Consider the following 12,978-nt stretch of genomic DNA (forward strand, 5'->3'; position numbering starts at 1 on the left):
TATACTTGCAAAAAATGCCAGAAGTTCATGCCAAAGTATATAGAGTAAAATAGTAACACCTATTTTAAATGTAATAATGCTATTATTGTGATGCTATAATCATTCATATATAAAGTTTCAAAGACTAATACTGTACACTTGTACAATATGCTGTCCCATTATCAGAGAAAAAGGATCAAATAATGAAATTAATGGCAGTCAGCTTTACAATGAACAAAAGGCTATTTCTACACACAGCCTGTAGTCGGCTCATAGAACTCATGCCACAAGAGATCAGTCATACTATAGAGTAATTTTTTTTTAAAGAGGCTGGATAATTTTATGATCAATAATATTTGTAGTTAGGGGACACTGAAGTCAATATAGGACAAAATTATGTTTTGTTTAAAAAAAAAAAGTCAAAAAGCCAAGGGGTTTATAACAGCTAAGATTCAAAATTCTATTGAAGATTGTAAGCACCAGCTTCTATGAGCCAGCCCTTAACACTGGATTTAAACATTCTCCTGTGAGGCAGAAAGTAAAACTGCCAAGAAACAAAAGTGAAACTGTTTTCATTGTCCAGTGTCCACAGTAGGTGAAATGCAAATAATCGTCAATAATGTTAAAAAGCATGTGCAGATGTTTTAAGTTCCTGATGGTGTAGTAATCTACAGTGATACTGATTTAAAAAATTACATTTTATTTTAAAATATGGAATTTCAACCTCCCCATGTCCCTTTATGCATGCCAAAATAAATCTAATCACATCTCATGTTTAGGATGTAAATTGATTACTGCAGGAGTCAGAAAAAAAATAACTCCTTTCTTCCACCCTACAGCAAATAATAATTTTTATTCTTCCATAGCATCTTCCGTCCAGGGACATCAGATAGCTTCACAATGCTGTACAGTGGCCCTGTGAGGAAAGGAAATATTGTCCCCATTTTACAGGTGGTGAAGAAACTGGTAGAAACAAGTTTTTGCTTTGTTTGTGGTCACAGCAAGTCAGTGGAAGAGGTGAAAACAAAACCCAGATCTGATTCCTGTGCTGTAACAACTAACAGACCCCTCTGAGACTGAAGGCTTTTTAACATAGGTAAAGATGGAATAAAACAGAAAAGATTGTGAAAGGAGGAAACATGCTCCCCACCTCCCCTCATTTCCTATTGAAGTCAGTGGGATTTTTCTGCTCTGAATTTCAAATGTTGAGTTCTCAGTTTCTAGCTGTAACAATCTCTGTGATAATTAAGAATAAAAATTAGCTTGTCTCACTGCTAATTTCTATTTAAAATTAGTATTTGTGTAACAGACATTGTAGCCAACACCATTTTCAGTCTTCAATTTGGAAAAACTGAAACCATGAATTCCAGCTGATAACCTATATATATATAAACTCTTTGCCTGGGCCTGCTCAATCTGATTCCTAAAGAACACGTTTTTGTTTTGTTTTTTAAAAACCCTAAATTGCAGATCCCCCGTTAAGTGCACTTGAGCTCCCCTTGTCTGCGATTTAGACATGTATGGTTGGCTTTTAACTCCTTTGCCCTCTCTGTCCCCCAAGGAGTCCCACATTGTCAAAGGAAATGCTCCAAACACACCTATAAAAGCCCCTAACCTTCTACCCAGCAAGGGAGAAGCTTAAAATCGGATCACACGGGCGATCTCTTCCCTCTCTCGACAAGCCACAGAGGCACCCCCCCACCCCCACCTTTTCCTCCAGTCCCAGCCAGAGTGTGTCTCTCTCTCTCTGCCATTATGTTCAACCATCTTTTAACCAGGCCTCTCTGCAGGCTGCAGTGGCAGTGAGAGAGCCCTGAGCCCTGTCTGCCCGAGGTCCCCCTTGCAGGAGCAGCCCCCCGGGTGTGGGTCGCTGGCCCTGCAGGGCAGCAGCAGGTCTGTTTGCATGGGGGTCCGGCGTGTGCATGCAGCGGGTTCGCTTTCTCCCCAGGGCCTGGCTGCTGCTCCCATTCGCACTAGGCCCCGCTGGGCTGGGGCAGAGCGGCCTGGAGCGCGGCAGCCGCGGCTCTCTCCCCGGGCCCGGCTGTCGCCGCCGTCGTCGCTCCTGCAGCAGCCGCCGCCGCCGCCCGGGGGCTCCCGGGCCGCCGGGGGGAGGGGAAAGGGTGTCCCCCTGTCTTTCACTGGGGGGACTCCTCCGTAATGGGGAGGCAGCCGGCGCCGGCGCGCAGGGCCGAGGTCACCGGAGCGGTACAGCTGCTAAGGCCTGACGGCTGCAAAGTCCAGCACGGCGGGGTATGGTTAGCGGCTCCCCTGCCTCCAGCCGCTGGGGGGGTTAGGGCGTAGGCACCACGGCCTCCCAGGGGAGCGCCCTCTCCTCCAGGCAGGGCCCCTGCGGCCTCCAGGCCTCAGCTACCCTCTGAACAGGAAGGGGCTTTAGTTTGGTGCTGGAGAGCATGGAGGGATTCTAGTTAGGAGTCCCCCCCCCCTCCCCCCAGTGTGGAAGGGGTGGGGGCCAGAAGTGCAGAGGAGACTGGTTGGGAGTCTGCCATTGTGGGGGGAAGATGGGTGTCAGGAATGCAGAAGGGAGCATGATTAGGAGCCCCCCCCCCCGGGAGTGGGGGTGAAGGGTGTGGAGTAGACTGTGGTTAGGAGCCCTCCAGTGAGGGTGGAGTTGGGGGTGAAGGGTGTGGAGGAGACTGACCATGGTTAAGAGCCCCCCAGTGAGGGGTGGGGATGGGGGTGTAGGGTGTGGAGGAGACTGGCTGTGGTTAGGAGCACCCCAGTGAAAGCAAGAGATGAGGATGACAGGTGTGGAGAAGACCTTAGTTAGGAGCTCCCCCAGTGTATTGAGGGGATGGGGGCAAGCAGTGAGGCATGGGGATGGGAACGAGGGATGCAGAGAAGATTGTGGTTTTGATCTGTCCCAGAGAGGGGAAGGGACGGCGAGTGAGTGAACCAGAAAAGACTGTGATTAGGAGCCGCCCCAGAGTGAGGAGGAGATGCATGTGAGGGATATAGAGAAGACTGTGGCTATGAACCATTTCTGTGTGGGGAGAAGATGGGGTGAGGATCAGAGAGAGACAAGACTTTTATCAGGAGCTGCTTCTTTAAGAGGAAGTGTTGGAGGGAAGAAACCGGTGATAAGTTATGCCAATGGGGGGATTGGTTGGGGTGGTGCAGAGAAAATCATGTTGAGGCACCACCTTACTGAGGACATGGGAAAGGGCACAGAAAAGATTGATGGTGGACAGGACAGCAATGGGGGCATAATAGATCTTGATTTGGAGCCACTCTCAAGTGTATGTTGAGGAAGCCAGGCCCTGGATTGGAGGATGGAGGAGGAAGAGGGGAACTTGGTTAGGAACTATCCCAGTGCTGAGAGGGGTGGGCGCAGAAAAGGCCTTGATGAGGAGCCATTCCAGACCTTTGGGAAGTTGAGCGGACCTTGATCAGGACAGAGTCACATTTGGGGATGGAGGTTGTGGGAGATGAGAAGACTTCAGTTAGCAGCACCCTCTCCGTGCCCACTGTGGTTTGTGAAGGTGTAGGGGAAGATCAGACCTTGGTTAACAACTCTTTTCCACCAGTGCCCTAAAGAGGGTTGAGAGGCAAAAGAAGCCACCACAGTGATATTGGGTGTGGGGAGGGGACGGGACAAAGAAGTGATTTCTTCTGGAAGTGGATTGTGGGGTGGGGAGAAAAATGATGTGTGGAAGGAGAAAACACTTATTAGTGTTGTCCCAAATACTGTGAAGAGATGGGAGGATGGGAAGGAGAAGACCTTGGTTAGCTGCCACCCCAGAGCTGCTGGCATGAGGGGGCAGTTATGACGTTAATCGGCAGCCACCCTGTACTGTAGGGAGTGGAGACAGAGAAGACCTTGGTTAGCAGTCACCCCACCGCTGCGGCCGAGTCTGCCTTGTGCAGCAAGAGAGATCCTTTGAGGATTTTTATTGCAGTCTCTTTGTTAGCTACAGACACACAGCTCACAGCTTTCAGCCAGGTTGTGGGAGGTAAGTGGGGGAGGAGAGGAAGGGAATGTTTGTGGGGTGGAGTTGGGGTGTAAGGATGTTTGTATGTAGTGGGGATATATTTGAAATAGGGGGACATAATGGAAATCACCCACACACACAAAGAAGAAAAGAGCCCCTGCGATTTTCAGGGACTTGTTGGCAACTCAGCGAGGGTTGCCATAGCTTTTTATGTAGGGTGACCAGAACCGGCTGAAACTGGTTTGAGGCAGATCAGCTCTTGAACACAATGCAGTCACTGAGCTACTACAGTGGGATAGCTTCCTCCCTTCATGGCAGCCAAAAGCAGAGGAGCTTGCAGAAAGATACCATCCCAAAACAGTATGTGAATGCACACTTTAGACACACAGCACTGGTATGTGGCTAATGTAGTCATAAAGGATTCTGTATATAAATTTACATATTTGCAGTAACTGAGATTACTTTAGCTTTTCATTCCTTTTTATGTTTAAAGAATGGGCAAGAGCTGAGATTTATGACCCTTATTAAAATATTTTTGCTTTGCAAGGGTGGGACACTGGTTAAATGAAATAAAAATGGATTGAATGATTTGTAATTATAGTTATGCTTGTGACTGACGAATGCTGCTTTGCATGCTGTTTTATTTACAGGGTGTTGTCTTACGGTTTTCTTAGTTATAAGATGTGAAGGGGGGTGCTGTGCCTTTCTTAAAGGCCAAAGGAAACAGTATTGTTGTAGAATTGTGCATAAAAGCATTGCAAACATGCTATAAGACATACTCTCTCTCTTTTTTTTTCTTGTAGGCCTATTGATTGGGGCTGCTTTTAACCCTTTCAGATTTGCAGAGGTAATGCATCTCTGACAATAACTGAGCATTGGCTAAAAAATCTTTCAAAGGTCAAGGTTCACAAGGTGAGATATGGCATTTTGAGTATGACTATAACAACAGTATGAAGCTACATGTATACAAAAACTAAATCTGACTCCTGTTTGCACACTTGACACATTGGTGAAAAAACAATGGTTTAAATGTAGGTGAAGAAATACTATTAACTTCATCCAAATTTAATGGGATTAAAGCTGTTGTTTGTAAAGACTTACTGATACCCAGGCTAAATACAATATCTTCATTTATATATCTCATAGAGGAGGATTTTTTCACTATTCAGTCATACAGAATAGGCCTCTGAGTGACAATCATAAATTGTGGACCACATGGCAGTGAGCTATTCTGCATTGCAGTACAGCATTACACGTTTAGAATTTTCCATCTAATTATTTATAGATATTGATTGCATGGCCAAATCTAGGTAGCCTATTTATTATTTCTGAATTAACTACTTTAATGTAATACCGGTATTTTATATATGTTTTATGTATAGGTGTATAATATATATAAAACATTCCAAGTTGATTGTGTTTCTTAAACTGTTTTACACGGAGAGCATTTTGCAGCCAAGTGGAAGGATATATTTTAGAGCTTTGATGGCGTTCCAGTGGATTATTAGTGACATAAATTATAATATTGAGCAGTTATGAAATAAGGATAGGAATGGGCAGCGCATCAGCTGCTAAGCGATGACTACTTTTAACCAAAGCTTCACAGCAATAGATAATGGACAGGTTTTTTTTGTCATCTAAAAAATAAATGTGTACTTAGATTTGAGCTGGCATTTGCATCTTATACTGAAAGCTGGAGGCTTCAGAGAGAGGGAGAGAGAGAGAAGAAAGCAGTAATGATTATAGCAAAGGGAAGAACAAAGGCTGTTAGAGCTTACACACTGGAACACTAAATATTTTGCCTTGGGGATTCTTTTGCTAGAACTGTTACTTCCTAAAACAGGAAATCAGCAACTCTTGAATCTTATCCAGTATGATTTTCACAAAGCTAACCAGTTCTGGATGTAAACTGGTTTTATAAATCTACAGTCAAGAAAAATATGGAGGAAAAATATTGAAAATGTATTTTATTCTAGTGTGAAATGAGTTTTTTTTTCTTTGTGTTCAGGGGAATAAAGTAGACAGTCTTAAAAGCCTTGAGAATTTTTGGATTGGGTAAGTTGTATGGTGGCTGTTGATAGGTAGGGTGTCTGTATCAGAGTGACAAATATAAAGGAACCTTTTTATTTCTGACTGCAGTAGATTACATGAGGTATTTGGAAGAGAATTGTGATATAATGAAAGTTGCATGTTTTAAATGTTTACCCAGAATATATTTTATAGAGTTTTATATGTAGGCATAATATATTGTGTTTCTCAAATTTGATAGGGTAATGAATAGCTTGCATGGTGGAGTAAAATGCCTAACAAATCACTATGCTATGATTTCTTTTAATAGTTTACATAAGTTCTGAGTGCAGAGGCTCTATATTTGACTATAAACATTTGTAGCAGAATTCTGCTTGCAAACACGAATCCATGTTGCATAATAGGAATAGTATTTGTTGCTGATGATGATGCATGCTCTTTTCCAAGTGTCAGCTAAAATTCATAGAGTTACATGGGAACATCTTTCATTTCATTTTTCCCCACCAGAATAGTATACTATTTTAAAACTGTAGGTACTTACACTGAGTTTTGTTCAATTCATCTGTTTTATTTGGATTTGGCACTAGTTCTGCATTACACATTTTTAATTTTTATTTTTTGAAAGGATGTCTTATTTTACATTTTTACATTTGTGAGGAAGTTTATACTGTAACATGAGAAACCTGAATAGATGCTGGTTTATATGGTACTTCTGGTGGCTTTGGTTTTTCCACGTAGGCCACCTTTTCAGTTGAAAATGCTGCTTAATGTTAGTGGGTTGGTCCTCTGTATCAGTAATCATGAGCTCATCTTGGATTAAGGATTATCTCGGGTATTTGATCTTGAACAGAGGGATAATGATTTATCAGGTTCGAGGTCTCCTTTGAATGAAACAGCTAGGTTTCTGTTTCTTCGAAGTATGATTGTAAGGTAGAACATCCATATGCATACTGATTCCTGGAACTGAATGTGAAAATATTGACCCTAATGTTTTCAGGGCCTGTTCTCTTTGCTGGTGTTGCGCAGACAGGCCTTGCCTGATTTGGAGTGCTCTCACTGAGATTCCCTGTAGCTGCTTCATGCTGCTTTTGAGCAAGAGTTGCCATCCACTTTGCAGAAGACTGTATTAGTCTGAATGGAGGAAATAAATGGAAAAAAGTGTAATTAGAATATTATTCTCTTTTTTGTTAGATTCAGGATTTCAGGAGCTGTTAAGTTACCATTATAAATTCTTTATGTTCAGGTGTCTGTAACTTAAAGTTTTCAGCCCATTTTACATACAAAAGATATCAGAGTAGGAGAGAGCTATTTTTGTAATAATCTTTCAAAATAGCATGCAAAAAGAGAAGTTTTGTGGATTTAGATGGTTTTGGGGCTTGTCCTCAGTTTAAAGAGAAACTATTGTGGCTGATAGACCCAAAACTCGACGTACCATATTTAATCAAATTTGTTAGCAAAATGTAGGCAATTTTATGTCTGTCATCTTCCTCCACAGTTTTACTGTGGAGATGGTCTGCTCAGCTTCAGAGAGTGGATGGGAAAGCAGTGCTGTGTCATGGCCTAAACTAGAGCAGCACTCTCCAAACTGTGGAGCAGGGAGTGCAAAGGACCGTTTGTGGGAGGGCATGGTGGGTCCAGGCTAGCCCTCATGGGGGGCAGGGCGGGAGTTTAACCGAGCCCCTCCCCACTGCCACTTCTGCTTCCAGCCCAGGCCCTGCCCCCAGCCTCAGCCCCTTGCTGTAGCTCCAGCCCTGTCCCCGCCCCCAGCCGGGGCTCTGTTCCCAGCCCTGCCCCCAGTTGCGGCTCCATTCCTGCCCCAGTTGCAGACCCATTCCCCTTACTCCTGTTCACTTCTCCCTCCCCACTCCCTCCACAGGAGTCATGGCCCCGCTCTCGGGGGTGGTTGTGTAGACAGGGATACCCCTGAAAAATTTGGAGACCACTGGCTTAGAGAATAGAGCACTGGATGAGGAGTTAGGAGACCTGAGTTCTGCTCCTGGCTTTGCTGCAGACCTGCTGAGTCACTTTGAGCAAGTCACTTCCTGTCTCAGTTTCCCATCTCTAAAATGGGGATAAATGACACTGACCTCCTTTGTAAAGTGCTTTGAGATCTACTGGTAAATGCTATTTATTATTATCACGTTAGTGAAAAATCTGCCCTCCTGCTGCCAACCAAAGCTTGGCAATAACAAAGTTTGAAAAACCACATTTGGTTCTTTTTGACTAGAAGAATGGGACATGGGCACACAAGGCATATACAGAAGGGAAGAACCAAAAAGAGGAATAGATATTTAGAAATTTGGCACCCTTCCTAGTGTACTCAGAAGAGGAGGGCTCACCAACTGGCAAGCCAGTTGGCCAGGTTCTTTGACTATTAACCTGATCCTGAGCAAGTAATGTATAATGTAACTTTGCCTTAAAAAGTACAAAAGACAACCCCAACAACAACAAAAACACAGCCAAGAAGTAGGCCGTTAGGAGTGAGAACTCCAGATGAAACTCCAGAGAATTTCCTTTCTTTCTCTTTCACTTTCTCCCCGTTTCCATTAAGAAGTTAATTCTACATTAACAGCCTGCTTTGTAGACAATTGATGATTGAAGGAGGAAGTAGATTTTCAAGCTTCCGAAGAGTCATAAATCACCAGTGATTTTTTTTTAAATATCACTGTGTGATTGATTTTTTTTTAAATATGGAAGCTTTGTTAGTTTAATTATAACAATTGTGAAAACAAAAACTAACCTTTCAACAAATCAGACATTAAAAAATTCCAAGATATAGTATCCATAATTTAAAAACAAAACAACAATTGCCAACAGTTAGCTAGTATAAGCATAGGAATTGCCATTGCTTGGTAGTCCATAACTGTAAAACTCAACTAAGGTGCATACACAAATAGTGGTCTTGCCATACCTTATAGTAAAGATTTCACAGCCAAATTCTGTACAAAAGTTTTATGTTTTTTAAGATCCCAAACCTGAACCCATAAGCAAAGACTGTTTGATAGAGCTTTGTCTCTAGGAACTACAGAAAGCTAGGGGAATATAATGCTGATTTCCAGCTGTTTGCTTAACCTGTCTGGAGCTGCTGTTGCACCCTATGTGAAGAAATGGATGCAGACCAATGCCTCCTGAGGCACCCAAATTAGTTTTGTATCCCAGTGGAAGCTGTTAGGCATAGACCTACATCCTTGGCTGTTCTCTCTGCCAAATTATAGAAATACACTATGGATATTTTCTGTCTGGCATGGATACCTGTATGTGTCTGGGGTCTCCATGGCTTCACCATCCCAACTATAGACTTCAGATGCTTTAATTCCTGAGATGTTTTCTTAAAATGGCACATTGCTTGAGCTCAAGACTTCATTATTTTTACAAAATATATCACAGTACACTACAAAGTATTATAAAAAATTAAAACCAAACGACAGTTGTCACAATCAACAAAGTACATTTCGTGATGCATTGTCTTCGTTAATTGTTGGCTTACAGTATTTGCTAATTCACAAAATGTCAGTAATTGACAATCAGTCTCCCAGGTATTAGTATGGATTCTGCTGTCCTTCAGAATAGAATAATGTAAAATGAATTAAAAAGAGAGAATATTATATTTTTGTTACAGCAATTTTTATTCCATCATATATATTTGATAGTTTGCTTTTAATGTTGCCTTTAGTTTACAATGCCAAATACTAATAATCTGGGAGTATAATGTACTCAAATCTCATTCCATAAGGCAGGTTAGTGTTAGAAAGGTAAGGGAGGTGTCATTTGTTTGTAAACTCTACAGAATCATAATTTCAGTGGTGTCACCCTCCACAGCATGGCAGGAGGCACTTGCTGTCTCCTGTGGCTCTCAGCTCTGTGTCTCTGGTCGGTGGAAATTTTGATAATATAGTGTCGTCAGAAATGGGTTGAGTTTAGTATTATTCGAAAGCCATTTCTCCAGTGCAGTGGTTCTCAACCAGGGTCCGGGACCCCGTGGGGGGCCATGAGCAGATTTCATGGGCATGGGCAACGCATGACTCCTCTGTTTGGGGAGGTTGTGGCCGCACCCTGAAGCCCACTTCTGCTCAGCCTCCTCTCCTGGAAGCCCTGCCCATGCTCCACCCCCTGCACCGCTCGTCCCTCTCACCTGCCGCTTGCGCCTGTTCTCCCCCTCCCCAGGACCCCCCCTGCCGCTTGCATCTCTTTGCACCTTCCCCCAGATCCCCGCCGGCTGGCCAGCAACTCACGCAAGCGTGCCTCTCATGCCCAATCCCCTCAGATCCCCGCTAGCTGACCAGCAACTCACACAGGCATGCCTCTTGGGCCCAGTCCCCCTAGACCCCCACCGGCTGGCCAGCAACTCACGCAGGCATGCCTCTCACGCCCAATCCCCTGAGATACCCGCTGGCTGACCAGCAACTCACGCAGGCATGCCTCGTAGGCCCAGACCCCCACCGGCTGACCAGCAGCTCACGCAGGCGTGCCTCTCGCACCCAATCCCCCCACCTGCCCACTGGCTGGCCAACAACTCACGCAGGCATGCCTCTTGCGCCCAATCCCCCAGACTCCCACCAGCTGGCCAGCAACTCACACGGGCATGCCTCTCGCGCCCAATCCCCTCAGATCCCCACTGGCTGGCCAGCAACTCATGCAGGTGTGCCTCTCGTGCCCAATCCCCTCTGCCGGCTGGCCGCTCACTCGCCTCTTTGCCCCCTCCCCAGGGGCTGCTTGCCAGCCGAGACAGCTGGCCAGCCACTCACGTGCCTCTTTGCCCTCTCACTCAGAGCCCTCCCCTCGCCTAGCCACTCACATGCATTTGTGTGCCTCTTTGCCCCGTCTCCCCACCTACCTGCTGGCCAGCCAGTTAGCCTCTCATATGCGTGCACCTTTTCTCCCCTGGCGCCTGCCAGCCGGCTGGCCACTCATGCACCTCTTTGCCCCCCTGGCCAGCCGAGCCAGGCAGCCTCTTCACCCCCTCCCATGAGGCTCCCTTGCCGGTGGAGCTGATTTGGGAAGAGGACAAGTCGGACTGGGGCCTCAGGCGGAAGCACATGCTGGACTGCAGGCGGGATGCCCACCCATTTGGCGGTGGTGCGCTTAGCCTCCCCTGGCCTTTTATACGTGCCGCCTCTGTTCAGGGGTCCACCAGGCATGGCTAGTGATATACTTGCTAGGGCCCAGACAGCCGAAGCCTTACTGCGTGGGACTGCAGTCTGGGGCAGCAAGACCCACCAGCAGGTGCTGAAGCCAAAGCCTGAGCAATGTAACATCACAGTGCGCCCTGTGGTGTGGGGTCCTGGACAGTTTCCTGGCTTGCTAACCTCTAAACCCAGCCTTGTCTTTTCTATGCAGAAAAAAAGTTGGTGTGACACAGGTGGGCCGTGGAATTTTTATAACCTGATGGGGAGGGCCTCAGAAAGAAAAAGACTGAGAACCCCACTCCAGGGAACACAATGGTAGCAAACATGACAAACAAAGAACAATTATCTAGCTATATATTTGAGAAAATGTTATGTTATCATAGAATGATAGAATATCAGGGTTGGAAGGGACCTCAGGAGGTCATCTGGTCCCACCCCCTGCTCAAAGCAGGACCAATTCCCAACTAAATCATCCCAGCCAGGGCTTTGTCAAGCCTGACCGTAAAAACCTCAAAGGAAGGAGATTCCACCACCACCTCCCTAGGTAAGCATTCCAGTGTTTTACCACCCTCCTAGTGAAAAAGTTTTTCCTAATATCCAACCTAAACCTTCCCCATTGCAGCTTGAGACCATTACTCCTCGTTCTGTCATCTGCTACCACTGAGACAGCCTAGCTCCATCCTCTTTGGAACTCCCTTTCAGGTAGTTGAAAGCAGCTATCAAATCCCCCCTTATTGTTCTCTTCTGCAGACAATCCCAGTTCCCTTAGCCTCTCCTCATAAGTCATGTGCCCCAGCCCCCTAATCATTTTTTGTTGCCCCCCCGCTGGACTCTTTCCAATTTTTCCACACCCTTGTAGTGTGGGGCCCAAAACTGGACACAGTACTCCAGATGAGGCTTCACGAATGTCAAATAGAGGGGAACGATCACGTCCCTTGATCTGCTGGCAATGCCCCTACTTACACAGCCCAAAATGCCATTAGCCTTCTTGGCAACAAGGGCACGCTGTCGACTCATATCCAGCTTCTCACCCACTGTAACCCCTAGGTCCTTTTCTGCAGAACTGCTGCCTAGCCATTCGGTCCCTAGTCTTTAGCAGGTGCATGGATTCCTTCTGTTCTAAGTGCAGGACTCTGCACTTGTCCTGTTGAACACTCATCAGATTCTTTGACCCAATCCTCTAATTTGTCTAGGTCCTTCTGTTATGCTGTCCCTACCCCCCAGCTTATCTAACCATCCTCCAGTTAGTATCATTGGCAAACTTGTGAGGTGCAATCCACGCCATCTCAGATCCTTAATGAAGATATTGAACTAAACCGACCTTGGGCAGTCTGCTTGTACCAGCTGCCAACATGGAGCCATTGATCACTACCGTTGAGCCGCTATTCTACCCAGCTTTCTTGTCCATTTTATAATCCATTCATCCAGCCCATACTACTATAACTTGCCAGCAAGAATACTGTGGGAGACCATATCAAAAGCTTTGCTAAAGTGAAGGAATAACATGTCCGCTGCTTTTCCCTCATCCACAGAGCGAGTTATCTTGTCATACAAGGCAATTAGGTTAGTCAGGCATGACTTGCCCTTGGTGAATCCATGCTGACTATTCCTGATCACTTTTCTCTCCTCTTAGTGCTTCAGAATTGATGCCGTGAGGACCTGCTCCATGATTTTTCCCAGGGACTGAGGTGAGACTGACTGGCCTGTAGTTCCCCGGATCCTCCTTCTTCCCTTTTTTAAAGATGGGCACTACATTAGTCTTTTTCCAGTCATCCGGGATGCATTGCTTACATAAAAAAGACACTGATCTTTGATGATCCTAGGGAAGTTAGCCTTGACATGTAGGACTGAAAACATTTATTCATCAACTTTGGTGTTGTCTCCATACAGGGCAC

The 12,978-nt window shown here is 45.4% G+C and overlaps 1 protein-coding gene across 3 annotated transcripts in view; it reads left to right on the plus strand.

The window, feature by feature from the left end:
• The first annotated feature begins 1,742 nt into the window (after positions 1-1,742).
• ZNF532 (zinc finger protein 532) overlaps positions 1,743-12,978 on the plus strand; it is a 137,744-nt gene continuing 126,508 nt past the window's right edge. For 2 of the 3 annotated variants that reach the window (XM_075066885.1, XM_075066886.1), the window contains exons 1-2: positions 1,743-1,872; positions 4,733-4,841. The gene's annotated coding sequence lies outside the window, so the exon portion shown is untranslated. Of the gene's footprint in view, positions 1,873-4,249; positions 4,290-4,732; positions 4,842-12,978 lie in introns of those variants that run through there. The other variant, XM_075066887.1, reaches the window with a different exon arrangement.

The sequence above is a fragment of the Chelonoidis abingdonii genome, chromosome 6 (genome assembly GCF_003597395.2).
Source record: "Chelonoidis abingdonii isolate Lonesome George chromosome 6, CheloAbing_2.0, whole genome shotgun sequence".
NCBI lineage: Eukaryota > Metazoa > Chordata > Testudines > Testudinidae > Chelonoidis > Chelonoidis abingdonii.